The following is a 25275-nucleotide window of genomic DNA, read 5'->3' as shown; positions in this document are numbered from 1 at the left end:
CACGTGTCATTCATCACTCTGCCAGTGATTAGAATCCCCAGCTGTTGGCATCTGGGATAGGCTGTCAGTCACCTGACTAAGTTTGTGATCTTCTCAGACACTGGTGGTATAAATCAGGACCTCAATAATTAATCAGAGAATGAATTCTGCATAGTTTCAGTCAATCTTTATAATTACTGTCTCTATCTGTCTATCTGTTTTTCTGTCTGTCTGTCTGTCTATCCACATTTGTCAGACAAATTCTGTTTTTGTAAATAACAGTATATCAAATCAAAAGGCATTTCCAAATGCAAAAGATTCCATGCCTTTTTGTCAGAGCTTATTTTAATTTTTTTAATGACTTTTTTGGATTTAATAATCTAAAATTTTGAACAGTGTTTTTAATATATAATTCAAAATCATATTGTTTCGCATGAATATACTGTCTCTGGTGCTATCCTTTTTTAAATTAATGCAATTTGGTTTGACATTTTAATACCTACCCATGCATTAAGTGTGGTGCAAGTGTCTAAAACTTTGTAAGGCCACTGAACAATGCTCAGTATGAGGTCAACATATATTGGTCAATTGAAAGATACCCCCCCCCCCCTGAGAAAACATAAATTAACATACAGCTATTAAACCACACCAGTCTTTAGAAGGCTATTTAAGAAAGGTTTGCTAAACCTCAGATTGTGAACTTTCATATTCATCATTGATTAATGGCAGTGAGGGCAACTTACGTTATTGTAAGTCCTCTGATAAGCGCTTAGTTCACTGTTGAAGGTTAAGAGATGTGAAATTGGAAGGGCTGAGGCATTAAAAGACAAGGTTAAGCAAATTATTGAAATGTCCTTTTGTGAGAAATAGTATTTATACTGTGTACAGCATCATGTACTCATTTCATTGTTAGACTGTGAGTTCATTATACAATGATGCAAAATAATGGAGCGCAGTGGGACATGCACATACAGTAGGTGATTCTTCACTGTCTATCTCTGACTATACAATCTATAAAAAAAAGTGCCTTCTGAGATTATTCCACTCTGAATCCTCCCCTAGCAGTCACTGTACAAATGTACAGTTCATTATATGTAATATTATCCACCTCTCAGTGGCAGGCCAAGGGCAGAGATGTTCTCTAGGGCAGCAGAGGCGGGACAGACCTCGCCCCATCTGTCACTCATCAGCAGCCAGCTCTCCGTTCCACTTGAATCTCAAACTTTTTGTAATAAATATATAATAGTGCTGTCCAACGATTATTCATGATTAATTACATCCAAAATAAAAGTTTTTGTTTACATAATATATGAGTGTGTACTGTGTATATTTATTATGTATATATAAATACAAATACATGCATATATTTCAGAAAAATATTTTGTTTATATATTAAACGTAAGGTATGGGATTTTTGGCCACCAGGGGTCAGTGATCAAAATAATAACAAAAGCCGTACTTTGATGACGTCGGGAAAGAGCATGGGCTCATGGGAGTTGTTGTTCAATGGAACACGCGCTCTGTCGCTCCCCACATTCCTCACTCATTCTAACTTAGTATTTTGACATTCACGTCTTTTCAAACCGAGAGATATATGAATTATCAGACCCCTATCAAATCAATATTCCATCTAGCTAGTAGTAATATATGTAAAAAAAAAAACTCGGTCGCCTTTCATTAATAATTATAATTACGTTTATACTATGATATCGAACAAGATAGTGAACTGCATTTGAAGCTACTTTATCCAGCTAGATATAGAACACATGTGGTTTTACATTATGCTATACATGAGAGCTAGTCCGTCTGCGTTTTACATAAGACATCATCGTTTCACAAAATATACGGATAGATTTAGTTCATGATCCATAACTAAGTTATTGATTGAGGTATAAAACTAATATAAACAATATAGATATAAAATATAATAGTCTCGATCAAGGCTAGCTACTACTTTTTCTTCTTCATCTCTTCTTCTGTTCACCTTTGTATTTGGCGGCTCCGCCGGGTTCCGCAGGAAGTTAGATAAGCTAGCGGGGTCAAAGTTTATATGACGCCATAGACGGGCGACAAAACGGAAATAAAGAAACGTGCCGTGTCTTCTAATTAAACTATAATTTTCTCTGGATTTGAAAGTTCGTGGAAACTGTCGGGATAATGTAAGTACACAATTAAAAAATATATATAACATAGATATAGTGATTTCTGCTATTTTTAAAGCAAAAAAATTACATATTGTGCCTTTAAATATATTTATATATATTTTTTCAAAATAAAATATATACTGTATGTGTGTATGTTTATATATACATAATAAATATAAAAATTATAAAGTTTTTTGGATGCAATTAATCACAATTAATCATTTGACAGCACTAATATATACATAAATATATATACATTTTAATTTAAATAGTGCTTTAAACAGTGCAGATTGTTACAAAGCAGCTTCAATTATGTAAATTCTGCTGTAAAGGACCTCTAAAAAGACAATAGTGTCATTATTCAGATCAAGTCTGCTTAGTGTTGTTGATTCAGTTCAGTTCAGTAATTACGAAAAAAGCATAAATTGTAAAACAAGTATAGTTTGAATATTTTTGAACCTGCCTTGTTAATGATATACACCCACTAACAAAATTGTTTTGAGGGGTTTATTTAAAAAAATTTTTTTTTTTTTTTAATATAGTCAAACAATTTCAAACCCACAATTTCTCACACTGCATAGGCTAGAAGCATTCGAGACGAGTGCATCGCACAAGTCTTGTAAAGGGCTCCAGCCCCTAAGGTTAAAATTCCAGAATCGCCCCTGGCCACATGTATCACACCAAAACACCTCTTTAAAGTCTTTGCCACAGTTTAGGGTATACAGTTGTGCAATGTCTGTGTGCACCCTGCATCATAAGAAAGATAAACGGCATTTGTCATAGTAGATGAAATCATCACATGATGATCTGCACTGAACCTCTTAATTAAACGCTTTGACGTAGTGTTTTTATTTGCACTGGGACTTAATGTGGTCTGTAATCTTATATTCGACTCAGAAATATGCTCTTGCGGTCTAAAGTAATGTTATTCATCCTTTTGGCCTGTGGCTCAATGACCTGGTTCCATCATTGCCCGTATCTATTTCTTCATGACACTTCCTTTTGGCATATCCTTCTATTATGACACAGATCCAGTAACCTTTGACCATTTTTCTCCAACCCTCTGGCACTATACATGTCAGGCACTGTTCATTCCTAGAAGCACGTCAGTTATTTTACTACTCAAAATTAATTTTATATATAGCACTCACACAGTTAAGGCCTTAATAATGTGAATAGCGAGTGAACACAGGTATGGCAACCATTAAATATACTCCAAAACGCTACCGTCTGCTCTTCCATCTTATCTCAATTGATTTCAGCCTGCGTAAAGTGTTTATAATCAGGCTCTACCTCAGTCCTGCCTCTTCCTGCTGAAACTAATGAGGTGACTTTTCAAAACGGAGCATATCAACCCAGCCTGAGTTTATTTAGGCTAATTAAAAATGCTCCAGCACTGCTCTAGCCACAGCAGTGGTGGAGGACTCTAAATGCCAGGGCCCGTGATACTGGCTCTCTGCTTCTCAGATGAGAGATGATTGCTTTGTTGAGTTTTAATGTCAGGATATTTTTTATATTATAGGAGATGCAGTCAAGAGGCTTCCTTGGCTTTTGTTAGATGCGATAAATGCGATAAATAGTTCCCTGGGCTTGGACCATAAAAAAACAAAAAACAAAAACTCTTAATTGAATGAACTACTCTCCATGTGACAGCCAGGAGAGGCATAGTGCCAATATGAAGTGCCTGTGATGGAACTTGGTGGGGAAAGAAAACGTATGACGTTCTGCTCTGTGTCTTGTTGAGACGGATAAAATTAGCTCTTTATGTACACTTATGTGGGGCTTTTAAATTCTGATTCTAAATTTTATTTAAACTACAGGTTCAGTACAATCAGTAGTATTTTATATATAAAAAAAATATTTAAACCACACACACACACAAAATGGACACAAGTTCCATTTATGCCAAGTAGGATAACTGTAACGATAACCATATAGTTTTAAAAATCCTTCTAAATTTAAACAAATAGGTGAGTCTACACCACAACTATAACAATAATGACTCAGAGGAACAATATCATTGAAAATGCTTTCAATTTTTTTTATGTTTTTGCAGTTGATGAACAATAAAAACAATGACTGCCAATCCAAACAGAATTAATTTAATGCAGCAGATGATAAAACTGCAGTGTGCATTTATAATAATCAATAATAATAATAATAATCATAATAATTTATAATAATTACAGTGATGCGCTTGCAGTGGAAGTGAATTAAAATTCTCATTGTTTCTATAGACATAAGACAAACAATATGTTAACATAATTTTACAACCCAGGCTCATAACAAACCAACAAAACAACAAAAAAAAAAACATGTCTGTGATGGCATATCTGCAAAATGATATTACTACTTGCTCATTTTGCGGCACTTTCAAAGTGAAAAGTCCAGTGCTACAAGCATGTTCAGTTTTATTTAAAATAGATGAACATTTAATTTAGAAATGACATGTTCAGTGAGTGGTGCAAAAGGAAAATAGCATAATACCTATTTTACACTAAGCCACTTATTGTATTCTTTTGTAAAGTTATTTAAAGTGGCACAAAACACATTACCTTTTTTTTTTTTTTTTTTTTTTTTACTGCCTATAGTATTTATTTCAGCTGGAAATAAGTAAACTGTATTGCGTACATTTTTGTAGTTCTGCAAAAATGTAGGAAATGTAGCAAGTTTTTCTTTTAGTGTAACTAAATTGGTTACTAATCTTTTCTATGTACATTATTGTCCAATTTACAGTTTTGTTGTCATAATATAACAGCGTAAACCCAGTATTCCACAAAAAACAATGGTTTACACAACTTTAACTGCTCAAATAACACTCAAGTTTAAAAAGAATAATGCATGTAAGTTCTTTTGAAAAATAACAAGCTTCATATTTCTGGCTGTAAACCCTCCAGAAATTGGGACCGATTACACTTTCATTGCAAGTGTGTCTGTTTAACCCCAGTTTCTGCTTTCTTTTAATTGTGTGGTAATCAACATTAAGTCTGTTGACTGAATTTCATTTGAAGTGAGCCCAGAATATTCTTTTTAATTGCATTGTTAGACTGAATTTTTTGGAGAGTTCGACTCGGCAGAGCAACAGGAAGTAGAGTGTGCTCCAGCTGATACTTTGTTTTCCAAAAGGTCTCCATCACTTGAAAATGCGGTCCACGGTATTCAAATGCTGCAGGAGACCCGAGGAATATGTTACCATGGCAATGTCATCATCATTGTGTCACTGTCGCTAGGCGCTGACTTTGGCGTGGTTTGCTGTGTGTATGTGGGCAGAGACTTCCTGCGAGCTAATCGATTTCTGCATGTGGAGATTGTGAGTGGGTGAATGTGCATGTGTGTTCTAATGGAAAGCTATTACACATGAGAAGCAGACTGTGTGTTTGTGTGTGTAAGCAGTTACACACCGCACAGAGGTCAGTAATGAGATTGCTATCTGCCAGCATTCATTCTTGTGCCAGTTTGAAGACATGAGGAGATTTAGAAAAGGGTCAGGAATCACATCGCGCTGAGGTTTTTCTGACAGCAGCCACCGAACATTGTAGCCCCATCGTGTCTCTTCTGCTTGGGAGATATTCTCAGTTTTCTGGCCATTGTGTGTGTGACGGGTATAAATATTACATCCATACAGTGAAGGTGAAAAACAGTCTCTGCAGACAAGTAATAAAAGCAAAATGAAATAAGAGAAAGAAATCTGATGAAATGTAAGTGACGAGAGGTTATAAAAGAACTGTTTCTGATCGTATTATGTAGCAATGCCACAATCTCCACAATCTCTCCGCATCTCGCTCTTAGCTTTTCTTCTCTCTTTCTCTGCTCCTTCCTCCTCACGTTGCTGATGGATTCCTGCTCACCTCGGCTCTGCTGCTCTACATTGTAATGAAAGGGTCTCTCTCTCTTTTTTCTCTCAGGCCCGGCACAAATGGAGCCATTAAAGTGCATTAAAACACAAAAAGATCTTCTGTCTCTTTGTGAGAGGAAAAATGTCTGCCTACTTCCAGAGTTTTGGTTAATACAAGTGTCCACCTGGTTCTCTTCAAAATGGAGTCTGTGTATCTGTGCTTTTCATCTAAAAAAGGAAGCAGATGAGTCCTGTAAAACAACATACTACACGCTCTATGGCAAAAGCAATGCGGTGCATTCATATTTATAATTGACTCAGTGAAAGAGATTTCATCAAAGAAATCCCACTATTCACTGCCCCGGGTCCTTTTTACTCTTGATCCCCTGCTGAGATGTAACAATCTCCTCAAAATCTCACAAAACTAAACTTGACGTGGGTCATTTTTTTTCTCCTCAACATTTAGATCTTATATCTACTAAATCTAAGGTTAGGAACTGATAACCCTCTTTTTTTTTTTTTTTTTTTTTTTTAAGGAAGCGAGCGGTTTCATTAATGGTTTTCACACTCACATTTTTCCACTGATGCAAATAAAACACTGCTCTAGAATACTACTAAAAAATATAAAAAAATCATCATTTGACATTGAATTGGATTTCTTTTTTCAGATATTTGTTCACTGATAAAATAAATGGAACTTTTAATGTCGTGATGAAACAGAAGTATTTTGTTTCATCTCAGATCTTTTGTATTGTGAGGTACATCTGAGTATAACAGATTGTTGAAAATAACGTAAAGTGGACACTTGGTTCTATGAATCAGTTGTTCATTGGGTTTTGAAATGTGGCAGTGACATTCAAAATGGAGGCAGATGAACACAAGCTTGCAGGGGCGGATTTAAGCGGGCTAAACGATTGAAACCCTGCATACATTACCAGAGAAAAGTCTGTCATTTTAACCAAAAGTTCCAGAAGTTGACATTGATTAAAAATTATGAATTATTTATTCAGTTATTAAATACGAAACAGTTAACACACACACACACATATTAACTGTTCACAAGATCTACACAAACACATAGAAAAAATAGGTAGAATTTTCATTTCATGTTGACTGTTGAATCATGCTACATGAAGCCTTAGGTGTTCAACTACACGTAACAACAATTTCTATCCAAAATAAGTGAGTGTTGGCAAAATGAGTTCCTTGAGTATTTCCCTCCCCGAGCAGATCTGATGGCGTTGCAGCTGGAGCAGCAGGTCGATGTGAGCTGGGTGACATCCTGACTGGGAGGCAGACACCTGACCTTCAGCTCCAAAGGGAACACTTTAGCACAGAGCAATAAACAATGCTCTAGAGATGCCACGGAGCTCGCCATCGCAATAATAGGAGTGACCTTTATTTTGTAATTAAAATCATGCTACTTCCAGCTAAGATTAGCCTATAGGTTACTATAAATTGAAATTAATGTGACTGAAGGAGTGTTATAGCAAGTATGCTAGCCTTAATTACTACGGAGGCTTGCAAGTGTTGACTTTATATACTTTAAGCAGGTTTTAACGGGAAATTAAGTTAAAAAAGTGTGAATTGAAGGTGCTATATAGTTGTTTTCAATCTTTGTCTCCTTTAAAGCACTTTGCAGTAATGGTTCGTGTGCTTCAGATGGCAGATTGATGTTGAAGGCATGGTTGGAGTACATCCCTCCATGCGGGTCTTGAGCCTATTGATTTCCCTGCCTCCGGAATGACTATTGACTCCGTTTATTTAAGCGAGATCCCTAACGACACTTGAGATCAACCTGATTTCTGTCAGACTGACTGAATGGAGCATGGTCTACTGGTCTTGGTACAGTCGTCTGATTGCCACCCACTCCCATCGAAGATGCTCTATCTTGTCTCTGTCTGGGCGCACTCTGACAATTCAGTCAGTTTTGCATGCAGGGGTGGAGATTGGAGTCCCTGAGGGGGTCTGGCCCCTTAATCTTCCCTGAGTACCAGACTAGGCATCTTGACCTGATTTAGCATAACCATCACATTTCTCACCTTTGCCCCACCTGAGGCGAAAAACACCACAGTTGAGCTCATTATCAACCACCCTTGAGTCATCAAGCATCCAACACATACTGACAACATCAGTTGCTGCTAATGGCCATTTGGTCTTAACCTCAAAGAAGAAACTGAAGCGGAGGTTATCCGAGGAAAAGCAATTTGTGCAACGTATAGCTTTGAAGAGGTTGTAGACACGTTCTGCAAGAACTGGTTTGTGTTGTGTATTTTTCATGGTGCGTGCTAGCGACAGTAATAAAAAAAAATTGCTCTATTTACTCATCAGCGAGAGTTTAGTATTACTAATGGTCCCAAAAAGATAAGGTCTTTAAATGGCATTTTTGGTCTTTGCTTTTCCTGTAAGTGAGTGTTACTGCTGTGGGAAATAGTGTTGTTGTGTTCTCATGAGTAAAAAGTTAAAAGTCAGAACTGTGGTGTACTGGTTAGCACACATGGAGATTCTGGCCTGTGCTGTGTCATGATTTCCTGTGTCCTTTGTACTGCTTCTGTGCAAAGTGGGAAAAATACTCATAGATAGTGTTGTTGTATCTTACAGAATTTCTTATGTAAGTTATTTAGTACTCCTTCTTTTAAAATATGTAATGTAGTGCACGCTGTTTTAGAAATGTTCCTTTTAATTAATTTTAGAGGATATCAATAATGAATGTGTATATACTTATTTTTGTAAATTAAATTTAAAATAGATTTCTATTTATATTATGATGTTTTAATATAAACATTACATGTGATTGATATATTCGTTTGTAATTATCCAATATATTTTATATTTTTCTGGTTTGGTTTAACCAAAAATATGACATTATATATATATATATATATATATATATATATATATATATATATATATATATACATACATATATCATTCTAAAATCCAAATGTTTTATATATGATATGCTATTATTTTAATACATATTACTTTAGATTTTTTATTCTAAAGATTAGATTTTTATTTTCTTTCCTGACATTATTCCCAGTTAAGCCTCTTTCACAGTGAGATTCCGAATAATACACGGCAATGTGTCCTGGCAATTGTTCCTGGATCATTACATTTTGGTTCATTCACACTCCCAGTGATTTCCCGGAATCTGTGGGTGCATTCACACACAACACGTAAAGGTCCCGTAATGACATGTGACATCAGGATGTGACGTGTAATGTATGAGTCAAAAACGCTAGGAACGATTACCTTCACTTAAGTTGGTGAATGATCTCAGCTTCAGCACGGATAGTGAGAAACTACCTGATCTCTGCTTCATTAGAGTTTACACATATTTTTTCGTCGCGAATGTTGATCAGCCTTGGTAAAAGAGTCACACGATAACATGCGTCATCACTAAGACACACCCTTGCGGCATTGATTCTGGCTTTTGTTCACACAGAGCTTGTTCCGGGACTGAACCCGGTAATGTTATTAAATCCCCAACCCGGGCTCGATCCCAGAATCAATCTCGGGATGTGTTTGCATTCACACAGAAGGCAATCCAGCAATTTTCTGGGACCAACGTGCAGTGTGAAAGGGGCTTTAGTAGACAGTTCATCCGTCCATCATTGTCCATCATTGATTTCACACATAACTGCCACTTGTTGATGGGGTACATTTGCTTTCAATTTGTATCAAATAGATGGTTTGCAATTACCAGAGGGTCTAAAACAGATGCAATTAGATCAGTATTAAAGAGATGTGCGCTAATGAATTTTTTCCTAATTAATTGCTGAAATTGTTCTCTAGAGTTTGACAACTAGGCAACACTTTGGCGTATTGTTGCCAGGGCAACATAGATGAGTAGGCAAATGCACTTGGTCGGTACACCTAGGCAGGAAATTAAGACTAGATGTCAGCAGATGGAGCTCTGGTAGGATGGATTCATGACAAAATGGGATTCTGTGTCTCCTCAGCAGATGGAGATGCACCTGCTTTCCCCACAGTCTCCTGTCCCAGCCCCAGGGACAGTAGAGACACCACAGGCTTGAGAGGTGAGCCAAAAGATACAGAAAATATTCATCCCTGTCTTAAGAGATGTCCTGGGTCTTTAGAGGATATTGGTTTCTACACTATCAGACTGCTATAGGAAGCAAGCCTCTGCTTGACCAGGGTCAAGTCATCCAGCCGTGTGAAATTAGTTTGACATCAGCAGGCGTCTTCCATCAACCCTGCTACCTTTTGGGTGATAATTATTTACAGTTTCAATAGAATATAAATTAGCCTTCACCTACTGCATCCTTATCTGTCACCCAGTCAGAAGGAGCAGAAAATGTTCCTGTCTCATTCTTAGAACCCCTGTAGTGAGTGATGGTACTGTCAAGTTGTTAGATTGTGTGTGTGCTTGTGGAAAAAGATGCCTGGATGCATGTTGATGAGGAAGGGATTTTAGTTTTTTTTTTTTTTTACTGTACATCCTGTAGTCTCCGTGTGGATGAAATGTGTTCAGGACATACTAATGTTCGACAGCTTACACATATAAAAACTAGTCATATTTTATAGTAGGAGTTTAAAGCATTATTGATTCAGCACAGATCTACCAGCTTACTACACATAAAAAAAATCCTAATCCACTACTGTAATGTCAAAAGATTTGCCAAAGCACCTTGAATCTTAGTGTTTTTTGGTATTTATGCATTATTTCTCTATGTCTGGGGCAAAGAGCTGACTGAGTGAAAACAAATGAAAAATGGCTGAGATAAATGACTTCACAAATATTTAATCAATATTTAGCCGTGGTCCTTAGAACAGCAGCCAGGCCCAAATTAGATATTCTTGTATTGTACATGTGGCTCTTTGCCATGTAATGAGAAAGAAGCTCTAGCAGTCATTCAGTATGTTCTTTAACCCCCCCCCCCCCCAAAAAAAGGGAAAGTCATTGCGCAACCAGTGGTTAAGTGTTTTGCTCAAGGCCCTGAGCTTTAGCCAACACGCCATCGCAAAAAAACATTTGGGACAGACTGACAGACAATAGATGCAGGGTTGCAATTTTGAGAGCCATGTAATGAAGATAGATATTTCTGTTTTGACTTAAAAAAACATATGGAATATACCCAAAGGCACCCTTTGTTCAACTGAGAAGTTCATATTTCTCACAAAACTTCACTCCTACATTCAATATCAAATTAAAGTTTATGAGTGTGGGATGCCACACTTGTATTAGAGCAGCCTCGCTCTCCTTTCTTATAAAACAGTTGACACAAACAGTCTAAAGTATGCTGTAATGGAAAGAAACTTGGATCATCTCCAATTCAAGTTCAAACACTTATAGAAGAATATAATTATCTGCCAGAAACTGTCTATTTGTTTTGCACTGTTTATTAGCATTGTTATTATTGTTTATTAATCAATTGTTACAGTATATATGCTTGGGTTATAAAATAATATAGTTATATGATAAAATTGTAATTAAAAAAAGGAAAATGTAAATAATGTTGACTAGTTGACAACTGGACAGAGGGAAAAAACATACAAAATGTGACATCTTTCAATGTGATACTGTGTGACAGTATGCAATTTTGAACATATTGTGCACTTAAGGTAGAATAATGTGCCTGAAGGACTTTTAGGATGTAGAAATGATGGGATTTCATACCATGCCTTTCCCATTTCATATCTGAGTCACAGGAGGCAGATGAACTTTGACAAGAAAGGTCTTTTTTTTTTTTTTAGAAATGCAGCTTGTTTGTTTTCCATTATGGCTTGTTCAATTGGATCACTGACTGCCTAGAGCAAAATTGGACAAGGAAGTGAACCACAAATACAAAGTTGGATTCACAAGACCTAAATGTCCTCTAAAAACTCTCCCAGCTAAAAATGTTGACCTTAACCTCTAGTAAAGAGCAGAAAAACAATGAGGGAAATGAATGGCATAGCTTTCCTTTTTGTTTAGAGTGTGATGATTCACCTCCTTGCCCTCCTGTCAAAGTGGTAGAATCAGATGACATACGGCAATGTGTCATGTTGCATTTTATGATCTAAAACCAAAACAATGTGAGTAATATCTATACTAAAACAGAATATGTTAACCTTAGTCTTGCTTACTTGTGCTATAGCAGTACCTGACAAATTTAAAATGTCAACAACACAGATACATTTTTGCTCATGCTCAGTGTTTGGGCTCTCAGAGGAGTACATTGCTGCAGAACCCATATGGCCCTAAGGATGTTTCTGACATGAATATCATTATGCTTGGTGGTCTGTCTCATGCAACCGCTCACCCAGTATACATGCGTAAACAATCATTCGATTTTAAATAGAGTTTGCTGATGTCTATCAACTAGTGGGGAGATAACTTATGCCTTTATCATGCATGACAGAATTACATTGATTGCCAATAAGGATAAAGCGGTCTCAGAAAAAGGCTTATGCGGGCCATTTTTCTTCCCATAGGAGCGGTTTTATGAACTAAACAGTACAATACAAATTCAGTCAATGAGGAGGTTGGTAGGTATTATCCTATTTTCTTTCTCCTCATTCGTCTTGGGTCATGCTGCTTTGTTTTTTTTTTCAGCTCAATTAGCTGCCTTTCTTTTGTTTGATCGATGTGCATGTTTGATAGCAGTGTGGTCTCTCACATGAATTCTTGCAGACTTATAACTGCCATTAAGTAATTCCCAAATCGATGGCTACAAGGCGCTTCACCCACTGGATTTGGTTCGCAAGGATTTTAGAAAATGAGTCTGAATATTGATCATCGTATTTCAAGGAATGTCTGACATCTGGAGTCCCTCCGGGTAGATTTGTCATTTCTCCCCCACCTCCATTTGCATATTCCCCCTGTGTTTAATACCCTTTTTAAACAGAGACTTAATTAGTTGAAGTCACTGGAGCAGTCTTGGATTATGCCTTTCAGAGAAACAAAACATTTGATCTCATTTAGAGTAGTTAAAGAAAGCAGTGAGGCTCACTGACCATTAGCTATGCACCGAACCAGAGCCTCAGGCACATTTGTAGAGAGCAAAGCCCTGAGCTACACTCTAAGGACCTTCAAAATATATGTAGATTCTCCTTGTGTAATTTCAGTCAGCCTCTAAAGGTGAGGGAAAGTGCTAGTTTTCAGTATAGTAAGTGGCACTCTCCATAAATGTGTCACACTTTGGTGTCCCATGATAAAAAAAAATAGATTTTTTATTTCAATGCTTGTCAGATATTTAGATAAGGATGTCATAGTTTTTCATTAATCATTTCTTTTATTAATTTTCAAATCTTGTGATCTTATTTTCTGTTTGTTTGTTAATTTGGAGATTTCAGATGCAAAAACTTCTAAATCCGTCTGAGATTTATTTATTTTTTATTTGATTTTTTAAAGATTTTTCTTTTAAATTAGCATTTTTTTTTTATCAGGCTCCTATGTTTAGGTTCAGTAAGTTCAATTTAATGGGAAAGAAAATGTTGTTAGTCTGTTAATGAATGCCCGATGATATTTTCATCGGAGCCTGACAAAAAAGCTCACTTGAAGGACAAATCTCAGACAGAGTTTTTGCATCTGAAATATTAATTTATTTACTTAGATTATAGCAAAGACATGATATGTATCTGTCATGTCTTTTTCCCCTCCAATATTTGGCATGCATGTTAGCATATGATTTTCCCTCATTAAGCATTTTAAAAGTCATGCATTCATTCATTCATTTGATCAGTTTTGTCTATGTACATTTTGATTTTCTTAGTGTGATTTTAATATCTGAAGAATACTTTACCACTATAAAGAGCAGGAAATGTTTCATGGAAGTTAAAGGTTCTTCTTGGACCTTCAGTGGTAATACATTATTTTTTTAAGGTAAATGAAATAAAATCACAAACTGCAAATATTTATATTCATAGATAATAAATGAATAAATAAAATAGTTCAGATAAGAGGCCCATCAGCTATAGTGCTAATGTTGATCAATATATATGTTGAATGGGGAATCTCATTAACAACTTTATTTACTACATCCTGTTATTTCATGTCAGTGCATGTTTGTAATATGGCTTTACCATTCTCTGGGGCATTAATGCTTGACGTAGCGTGACAATAATGCCATAGGTGACTTAATCTAGTGACCCTCTTAGGCACAGAGAAGAGAGTATTTGGTGCTAGTCAGCCTTCACTCCAGTCTACGATTGTGACACACAGGTTTCCAAGGGAACATAGCCTGTAGAGCAGCGTCCAGCAGAAACATGCCAGCTCATTCAGGCCCAGCCGTACCAGTGTTTCATCCACTGTGCCCCAGCTTCCTCTCTCAGTCTCAGCATTTAGCGAGCCTTTGTCACGGTGGCTCAGCTCTACCCAGTCAGACAGGAGCTGACCAAAAGGAAACCAAGAGCAAATGTCGCATGACTCACGCCATTCATCCTGTCTTCTATTCTCACTGCCTCTCTCCTTTCACTCAAAAGCAGAAAGAAAGAGACAAAAATCACTGTGGGAAGTGTCTTGAAAAATTTGTGGAACAAAAAGAACTGCACTTGTTTTGACTTTTCTATTCATTTACAAAGCGGTATTCTTTACTTTTATTACAATTTTCCTCCAGTAATTACATTCCCCAGGTGTGTAGAGACATCTTAAAAAGCATTTCTTGCTTTAGTTGTGAATGTAAAAGGGAAAAAGTGTATGTGTTAGTGCTTTGAGGTTTTCGTAAACCAAGGTCCTGACTCTCTGTGGTCATTAAAAATCCCAGGATGTCCTTCGAAAAAGATTAGGGGTATAACCCTGACATTCTGGCCCATTGGCTTCTGATCATCATGGCCTCCTGATCATCCCCATACACTGATTGGCTTCATCACTCGGTCTCCTCTCCACCAGTAAGCTGGTGTGTGGTGGGCATTCTGGCACAATATGGCTGCCGTCGCATCATCCAGGTGGATGCTGCACACTGGTGGTGGATGAGGAACCCCCCCCCCCCCCCCCCCCTTTTATATAAAGTTTTATTTTTATATTTATATAATTCTGAACATTTAAAATAGAAATGAAAAGTACAAATAGTTTATATCCTGCGGTTCAACAGTTTGCACACTGTGAGATATATTTTTAAAGAAATAAATACATTAAATTAATTCTACATCAAAGATGACAGTAAAGATTTTTTAAATTAAGATCTATTAAAAAAATGCCATAGTTTTGAACTTTTTTTATCCATTAAACTATCCTGAAAAATTGATCAGTTTCAACAAAATACATTAATTTTATCCAAAATAATTATTTTTTAACATTGATAATGACAAGAAAGGTTTTTTGAGCAGCAAATCAGCATTTTAGAATGATTTCTGAAGGCTCATGGCACTAAAGACTGGAGTAATGGCTGCTAAAAAAATTCAGCTTTGCATCACAGGAATACATTATATTTTTAAATATACAGTACTAAAATATAATGATATTTTAAATTGTAATACTATTTCACAATATAAATTTTTTTTTTACTGTATTTTTGATCAAATAATAGCATGAGAACATACAAAAATTGAGACGATTCGAGACATGTCTGATGTTTTTGAACTGATCTTCCAGTTTCATTCATTCTGAGCTCGTAATGCAGTGTTAGGGTTATGATGGTTCCTGTGACAGGCAGTACTTTCTATGAAAGAATGAGGTTAATTGATTATTTGAAGGGAAGTATTCCTAAATTACCCTTAAATGAATAATGGCTTTGCGTTTTAGTCCTAAATTGCTTCCACACATTCATATGCAAACGGACTCCCACTCCTCACTCCCTCCGATCGGAGCTGTCGGACAAGCTGACACACCCAGAATCCATTCGTTTGTCAATTAAAGCCAACATTGTGTTTATGAAGTGTCAGAATGATGAACAGGCCTGCACTGTCAGACCTGCATCTCAGTAAACGTCCAGCAGGCATGGAGGCATCAGTGCTTATGTAGGCTATTAAGTCAGGCAGCCATGCATCTCAATAGCAGAACACAGCCATGGGTTGAAGAGAGACAGACAGCATATGAGCTCAGTATATTGGCCTGCTGTCTGCCAAGGCGTCTGCAAATGATTGTTTGGCAGCTTTAAAGTCCACTCGCTCGGACTCAAATTCCTTTATTTGATTTCTCCTTCTGGCGTGAATGCGCTGGAGGGCTGGGTGGGGAGGATAGGGACCGTAATACTTAGCTCTTTTATTGGATTGGACTCTTTGCTAGACGTGCTGTCAAGTGCCCAGTCACTTAAGCCTATGTAGTAGACTTCCGATCACTGACTGTATTATTTAGCAAATTCACTTTGGTATCCCACCCAGCTGATTTTTCTTATGGAATGTAAATAGAGGAAAGTATTTTTTTTCTACTGCACATCATAATGTGCCACCATTTAGAGACGAAGTAAGAGAGGATTAATAAAAAAAAAGGAAGATTTTTGGCTGTTGTATGTATAACTGGTAGCAGTTGTGTAGTGTCCCTACACGTGTAGTTGATCCAAAAAAGTAAACATTGAAAATGAAAATATGACTGGTGTGTTTTTTGTATCTTTTACAGAGTCTGTGGAATCTTTGAGATATTTGTGATGTAGAGGACGTTTTATGCAGCTGAATTTCGTTTTAGAATCAGTTCTTATCTGATTGGGAAAAATCATGACGTGTCAGCCTGATATGTAAATGTTAAGTATGTGTTTTTGTGCTATTAATGTGACCATGCATTCTCTAAGACCACAAATAGAACATGAATATTAAGTTGTCAAATGATCTGCTTTCCATATGGACCAGTTTATTAATTTTACTTTATTCACATATACATTACTGTAAGTTTCTAAAAATCATCATCTTTAGTTAATGCATTAGGTATCAGAGAATAACAATGAACCATGGTTTCACAGCATGAATTACTCCAGATTAATGTAATGACACTATATAATAATATATTATATATAATTACATTGAACAATAGTATAATTATAAATTAAAATAAAAATCTGAGGTAAGGCTGCTCTGTGGCTGCAGCAAATTCAGTATGAAGCCTCCTCAAAACTACTAAGCCTCTAACAGTGTTAAAAAATAGAGTTGCAAATGCAGTGTAAATGCATTCATGCCACTTCTGAGCAGCATTAAATAATCCATATAAAGATACCTAAATGCCACTTCAGAAGCATTTCTGTGCCACATTTGATGCATAATAAATGCTTTAGTAACAATAATAATTAATTGCTAGTTCATGATGTTCAATGCATTAGCTGATGTTTACAAATTGTAAATTGTTACAGGTTTTCATTAAACAATACATTGTACATAATAGTGTGCTACAGATGCATAGCTGTGAACTTGCAGAAACAGGTGGAAAACATCTCCTGGCATCCACTCTAAAGTAATTGTCCATGGCCAGGTCATTGTACCTACAACATATATCATTGTGCCTTTGAGTGCTTACAGTTGAGAGTAGTGTTGTCTGCATGAGTTTTCCTTTGTGACTCCATTGTCACAGTATCAGACTTGCTGCGCTGGCTTTTCTCCCAGAACCTCAGCATTTATGCACATTTAGAACACCAGTGGGGAAGCGTAGCTACGTTAATAACATCAGCTCCTTTCCTCCTTGTGATCCATTTTGTTTTTATGACATTTTTAACGAGTCTTTGTTTATAGATGTCTCTGCATAGCCACTCCTTTCATATGAAGAACAGATTATTTTATTCTAATATACTTTATAATGAAATCATTTTAAATATTTTATATGGTGTTATAAAGCAGTACACTTCAAAGTAGAGCATATGTAGACTGCAATGAATAGATTTGGCTCATGTTTTTATGTGCATAAGGAGCAAGTGGTCATTCTTTTCTGAGGCGACAGGCCAAACTAATTCATACAGTGGGAGCAAGCCAAAGTCAAGGACAAGAATGGCTTCCTGAGTCAGATGTCTTACCGTTAAGCCTACCTGGATTTCTGCTTAAATATCTGCCGTTCTCATGGTGGTGGTCAGTATGCTTGACTTTCTTTATTTTTGTCAATCTTTTGTAATTCCCCCTCACTGGACTTAAAGGACATGGTAACCAAGGTAACCAGGGCCCGTGTATTGTTAAGTGATGATGAATTGTTAGATAACAATTGGCTGTCAGTGAGTCTAAGAAAAGGTCACTGAGACATACTGCAAGCATATGCAGATTTGATTATGTTCCTTGTGAAAGGTGGATTTATTTGTTGAGAAATTGAAGGTAGAATTTTGTTTAGTTTTGGGGGGCATTTTATTTTAATATTGACCTCAAAGCTTTCTGGTTGGGAAATGGGATGGGAAACATTTGACTGAGCAGGGGACCTGGGGACTGCTTAAAAGGAATATTCCACCGAAAAATGAAAACTGTGTCATCATTTACTCACCATCATGTAGTTCTAAAACCGTATGATTTTCTTTCCTCCATGGAACACAAAAGAAAAATAGTTCTCGTACTTTTCCATGCAAATAGTCCTCATGAGGACAGAGACTTTCTTTATAAAAGCAGCTCAAAAAACAAAACAAAAGGTCCTTACTACTTATGCACTATATTCAGTTTTTTGAAGGAATTCATTAGCTTTGTGTGACATTGAAAACCATTTTTAAGTCATTTATTGTAACTGAATGGAAAAGAACCATAATTCTTTTAGTTTTATTCTTTTGTGTTCAACGCAAAAGATGAGTAAATGATGAAATATTCCTTTTTTATATATATACATATAACTCATGCAGCTAAAGCAGTTTCAGGGTTTACTTGAGGTAAATAATCAATAAAAGGAGTCCTCTGTGTTCTGTGATCATATCATTTATAATTTGCCTTTCTTTTGTGAGCTATTGATTTGTAGTGACCCCTTCCAGTGTGTAATAGAGAAGTGTGGGGGTGTTTTTGACAGGCACGACATCTCTCGTCTCTCGACACTCGTCTCGCTCTTTCCCTTAAACTCTCTCTCTCTCTCTCTCTCTCTCTCTCTCTCTCTCTCTCTCTCTCTGACTCAGTTCCACTATACTTCTTTCATTTTAACTTTGTCCATACCAAACTGAGAAATTAAAGAAATGAAGATCACTTGGCTTCAGTATCTGCACAGTTCAACAAACTATGTGCCATTTAGAGTTACAGGGTTAGTAATTTTGATAAAAGAAATAGCTGCATAATTTTTATGGAGTTGTAAAAACCAATGAGGTAGTGACTACTAAGTTGGCCCGAAAGCATACCTTGAAATTAACATAGTGGATGCACTGTAAGGCCAGAGCTAAATAAGAGCTAAAAACACTCTTTTCTTACTTTGACCTGCCGCAACAAAACACTTTTCAATAGGCTCCATCAAAAAATATCATATTTACACCTTTGGTGATGATAGAAAACACCCTAAGATTCAGATCAAATCATGTTGACAGATGAAAATGTGTTTTATTTTCACTTTGAATAGTATGTACTTTATACCTCTGCAGCCAAACACAACACCTTTTTTATTTAGTTGGATGACTCATTCTTTGCACATTTAGAATTTCATGCTTAACTTGCTGCCCACATTCTCGCCATGTGGGGAATTACCTGAAACATGAATTTAACATGCCTCAATCTTGAAATGTATCATTATTAAAAACATGCATTTAATTGATTTTGTTCATTTATATTTCGTAGTGTTGTGATAGGTCCTGCTCAACACTGTTTTTCTGTTATTGACTTTGAAATTACCTTCTGATGATTATAGAGTGTTGTGTGAGGTAAGAAAACAATTCCAGCTTCACAGTATGGATTTAGAGATCCTGTTTGCAGTAATGACTATATTTTCAACAGCATGAAAACAGGAAAGATGTTGGACTAATATAACAGAGGTAACTATACAACATCCAATTCAGTATTTTGAAAAAACTCTTTCCTAATCTATTATGTTTTGTATTCTAAGATTTTATGTCTGAAGAAAGCAATATTTTTGTTCAGATCGATATAGATGACTCATGTTTGAATCTATTGGCAGATGATGCTCAATAAGGGCTAATATTATTCTAAAAGCCACATTTTTCTAACAGGTATTTTTGTTTAATAATTAACCATGGCCCATTTCCACAGATGTACTATGCCAAACTATTAATGATGCTTTTATTATAGTAATTACGTTGTGTCAGAGGACAAAAAATACCCTGAAGTATCTACTGGAACAGCAAAATGATACATTTTAGCTGATAGTAAGATATTCACTACGGCTGTGTCTTGTCCCAAAGAATGATGGTCAAGGCTATGAATTAAGCTTGAGCCCTTTTTAAATACAATTTCATTGAGAGTGTAATGCTCCAGTCTCCACTGACGACCATTTAAAAGTAACTGTTTATTTAAAAAAAAAACATAATTAGTGTAAAGTGGACATTTTCTCCAGTCTGCTGCCTTTGACGTCACAGCTCACAGCTCAGTTTGTCACCTTTTGTGTTCTTGCATTTCCATCTGCCAGTCAGCATTGACATGACATCATTTTGCACTTCTGAGTGATTAGTCACAAGGCATTTATGACTAAATGCTTTTGTGTTTGTTTCTGGATCGGCTTTTCAGTTTTAACTTTCTTATTTTCCTCAAAGAAACAGTATTTTGTCAGCATTTTCAGGTTTTGTTTGCTGTACTTTAGGATTTGTGAGTCATAACAAGATTCTTTGGAGAGCTGGAAGAGCTGTGGACATTTCTACTTCTCTACAAACAGACATCTAAAATTTGTATTCAAGAGAAACCGCCCTGCAACCAGGGTTTCCTTTGAGCTCTGTGTAAGAAAAGTCATGTTCTGTGTTTCAAAGTGTCCGACAAACTGACATTGACATTGGGCTGGAATGATTTATGGGAGGAAGACAAAGGAATCAAGTTTTTCTTCAGGGAGAGGAGTTTTCATGGAGGTTATTACGAATCTACAGCTTTCACCTCTTGTAGTCCTTGTCCAGTTTACTTTACTGTCCTTCTCGGGAACGAAAAATCACAAATATATTCAGTTGAGACAAACAGCTGTTTTTCTTCCTTGCCTGAGCTTGACATCATACATTTTCTATATACTTTCTTCTGAGTTCCACCAAAGCTACTTTATGCATTTTAAAGAGTGGTACAGATGAATGCTGGGAAGGAATTTGATGGATTGGCATGTCCTGTTATGTGGTGGTGCGTTTTCGCTGAATCTTTTCCAGACAATATTAACCAGGCAAGTCAGCTATTAGACATAGATGACTGATTAAACATTACGCATAAGACAAAATGCCCAAGTGCACATCAGAACCAAGTGGTCTGATGGAAGCTGATTGGTGAAAATGCATTCTTTGTGTTGAGAGGACAGTGAACAGTGAAGTTAATTCTGGCATAATTTAATCATTACTTAATCATATATTTTATATAAAAAATATTAAAAAAAATTGACAAATCACCATACAATCCTCATAAACATTCTATCCATGCTTAATTTTTTATATAGTAATATTTTAAATAAAAGTATTTATTCTGTTCATGAATACTTTAGGTTAGTTAGTTTTTCACACACCAAATATAATTAAAACAATAATACTGTGTTATATTACAATTTAAAATGGCATTGTTGTATAAAATTATATAAATTATTATTATTGAAAATATTTTAAAATGCAATTTATTTCTGTGTTTGCAAAGCTAAATTTTCAACATTACTCCAGGCTTCAGTCTTACATGAGCCTTCAGAAATTGATATGCTGATTTGGTGCAGAAAAGGATTTTATATATATATATATATATATATATATATGATTATTAATGCTACAAAATAGTGCTGTTTAATAATTTCAATATGATCAATTTAATGGATCCCTGTTGAATACATGACTCATTTTTTTCATTAAAAAACAAAACAAAAACATCCAAATGTACAAATATGTTGTGCTATGTACAAATTTCTGTGAATACAAATGAGACTGGGGTGATACTGTTCATTGTGAGATATTTCTCACTACTTGTTCAGACAATGACATATGGCACAAACAACGACAAAAAAACAATAGAAAAAACTACGCTTAAAAAGAAACATGCTTAGATCACCAATGGACCATGAAACAAATCTTGTCTTTGAAACAAATCTTTCCACTGAGCCGAAATTCAGACACCGAAATCACTTTTCATCCTTCATATAACGCCGAAAAAGACAGGAGAGCAGATTTTCTGTCAGCGAAGCGCTTTGAATGCTCTAATAAATGTTTTGAGCGAGTGAGGCACAGAGACTTAACAGATTTGCAGGAAAATAAAAATTGAGAGAAAATAAAAGCACTTGCCAACAACAGAGCCGCATAAATGTGTTACGGTGCGGTAGAAGCTGGACTGGAGGATTGAATGGGAAGCAAAAGGGTCACTGTCGCCAACAAGAACATCCATTCTGCTTTGTTTTCCCCCCTCTCCCCTATTCAATTTCCTGTCCAAGCAGCTTCGGGAAAGACCAGGAATGAGAATAGACTTATAATAGAGACAGGCTGGCTGGCTCTCTGCCATTTCAATGAGCATAAATTCCCACAGATTTTAAGGTTATTCTGTGATATTGATCTCCACATATGGCAATCATGGATGGCGTTTTTTTGATCCATGTAAATGAGCTGATAGCAATGATTTTGAAATGCATGTGGTAAACATATCTACCTCAGCTTCCCTGAGGAAATCCCTTCCTCGGCTGGTCTGGTGGAAAAGATATCGATTTGCTTCAAGTGTGCGATCCATTTAGAGTCCAACAGCTCATTAGGACCTCAGAGCCACAAAATCAACTAATCACTGCTTTAACCCCCTTTACATTACGGCCGGTCCGTTGGTGAGGCTCCACAATGGAGCGTTTTTGTTGTGGAGTTATGGATGTATAAGGAGGAATCCCACCTGAATTGAGCCTTTCCTCTGTGTTGCTTTCTGATGAATGGAGCAAGCCGAGTTCGCTCACTTTCACTGAATAAAAGATACGGCGTAAGCTCTCATGGGATAATACACCACCTACCCCTCCCCACGCTTCCGTCTCACTTTCCACTGCAAATGCAGGCTCACGTTTCAGGTGCCTGTATTCTCTAAGCTTGAAGTTCTAACTGAAGGAAAGTGAAAGGGGCTGCTGGTGTGCTACCTCAGCTGGCTCAAGAGATTCGCCAGGTGAAGGTAATGAAAGAGCAACCAAATGAGATGATATTATACTAGCGGTGAATGTTGAAGGGTTTGAGCTCTTTGGCGTGATCGTTAAACGAGTGCTGGTTGGAGCACATATTGCCAAATTGGCCACATATGGCCAAATTGTAACTACTCTTTTTACTGGGATCATGGGCTAAGTTCTTTTAGTCTGTATAATTTAATTTATAATAAACAATGCCAGTCTTTACATTTTTAGACAATTATGTGACGATGTTAGTAGCTTTAGTATTTTCTCAAGTCTCCAAGTGTGTGTGTGTGTGTGTATATATATATATATATATATATATATATATATATAACTGAAATAAGTACATTGCATAACACAGTACTTAGCTGAAGCACCTTTACAGCCTCAAGCATTTTGGGGTATGGGACAAGCATTGCACATCAGCATTTGGCAATTATATGCCATTCTTAACCTCACTTGGCCACCTCTTAAGCTCTGTCTGGTTGAATGGGGGCAAGCATACATTTTCAGGTTTCTCCAGAAATACTGTATTTGATTGGGTTCAAGCCCAGACTCTGACTGGGCCAGTCACGGGCATTCACAGAGTTGTCTATAAGCCACTCTTGCTGTGTGTTTAGGGTCATTGTCCTGTTGGAAGTTGAACCTTCTGCCCAGTCTGAGGTTCTGAATAATAGGGTTTAAATACTTTCACAAGGCACTGTGTATTATGCATATATATTTCCTAATGTTCAGTTTTAATATTTGGGATATAAATTTTATATATTGCTGTTGACAAAAAGGCATACCATGTATAATAAAGGATCCTTCAGCTGTTTTTGTCCACACAGTGAACTAAAAACTATATTGAATTTCCATTTTATTGATAAAAACAGTTATTTTTCACTTTTGGGCAAGAATTCTTTAAGAGCACATTGAAACAGTTTTATTGTTATCATTTTTTGCCATTTTGTCAACTATAAAAGAGGTTTCATTTAATCATTAATAAATGATGCTACCAAAAGTACAAAACCACTATTTACTAAATCTTCAGTATGAATTTTTGTCCCAATCTAAGTAAGGCCAGTGCAAACATATCCAGATCTGCCCCTCTCCACTGATAGATCTATCTATCTCTCTCTCCTGCAGTATGATTTATGTTTTCAGAGTTGTGAGTGAAGACCATAGCTGTTGAAATGGGAAAGGTCAATATGTCAGACTATCGTGCAGAACATCTCCAAACCTCAGAAATGAACAGCAGAACCAAAATGGACTTTGTCAGTCAAAAGAGTAAAAAAAAAAAAGAAAGAAAGAAACTCCAGCTGCCTATGCACGTAAACATTTTCCACTTCCCCATCAGGGTCTGATATTTCTCTTTCCCCTCTTCCAAAGTCTATATCAGCATTTTTCCGCCATTCCGCTATTTTTTTTCTGGTGTTGTTTGTACTTTTCCGCTTTGTGGCACTTGTTTATTCAAGCTATTTAGAAAGAAGAGATCCAGAGAGACAGGGTGCCTTGCCTATAGCCATATTCTGGCACAGTCAACATCTCCTCATTGAACTTTGCACAGGAGTCAACTTCAGCATTTGAACCAACATTTATAAAGCTAGCAGCGACCTGACAGGCTGTTGCTTTGCTCGACTAATTCAGCTGACTGGCTAAGATTAAAGCTGGTAATACTGCAGATTGGTGAAAGGGATCTTTTGTTATTTAGATGATTTGTGGAGATGCTCTGTTAGGATTATTAAAGCAGCGGCGAGTTTCTGTGCAACAGTGCGACTAATAAATTAATTCAAATAATTGTTGGGAAGGCAAATGGCACGTTGCAGAGAAGCCGTTGCTTTTACTGAGTGATTATTATTGCTGGCGCTGCCTGTGATTGTGCAGTGCTGACCTGATTGGATCCCAGAGGCAATTTCTTCATTAGCAGGCACCCTCATGCACTCCCTGGTTCTTTGGCTGAAGGCAGGGACTTGCTGTCTTCCAGTCTTAGCACTTTCAGATAAATCAACATAAAGATTTTAAAGTGTGATAAAGTCTTCCAGTGGGAATGCTGTAGTCCACGCTCATTTTTATTCTGCTGCCTGCACTAAAACCATATTATGATGCGAAACAATTGTGGAGCATCTGCCCACTCTCCAGGTGTGTGATCATGGTGTGTGTGTGTTCCCCCTACTTACTGCTGTGTGTGTGTGCTTGGATGGTTTAAATGCAGGGCACCAATTCCAAGCATGGATTACCATACTTGGCAAATTACACAACTTTTTTTCTTTCAAGTTCCCGTA

At 36.6% G+C, this 25275-nt stretch overlaps 1 protein-coding gene across 4 annotated transcripts in view; it reads left to right on the top strand.

The window, feature by feature from the left end:
- Positions 1-25275, top strand: part of grid2 (glutamate receptor, ionotropic, delta 2) — a 443770-nt gene that overhangs the window by 63435 nt on the left and 355060 nt on the right. The gene's annotated exons all lie outside the window — the stretch shown is intronic.

This window comes from Carassius carassius, chromosome 21 (assembly GCF_963082965.1).
Source record: "Carassius carassius chromosome 21, fCarCar2.1, whole genome shotgun sequence".
Taxonomy (NCBI): domain Eukaryota; kingdom Metazoa; phylum Chordata; class Actinopteri; order Cypriniformes; family Cyprinidae; genus Carassius; species Carassius carassius.
This window is presented reverse-complemented; position numbering and strand designations above follow the sequence as displayed.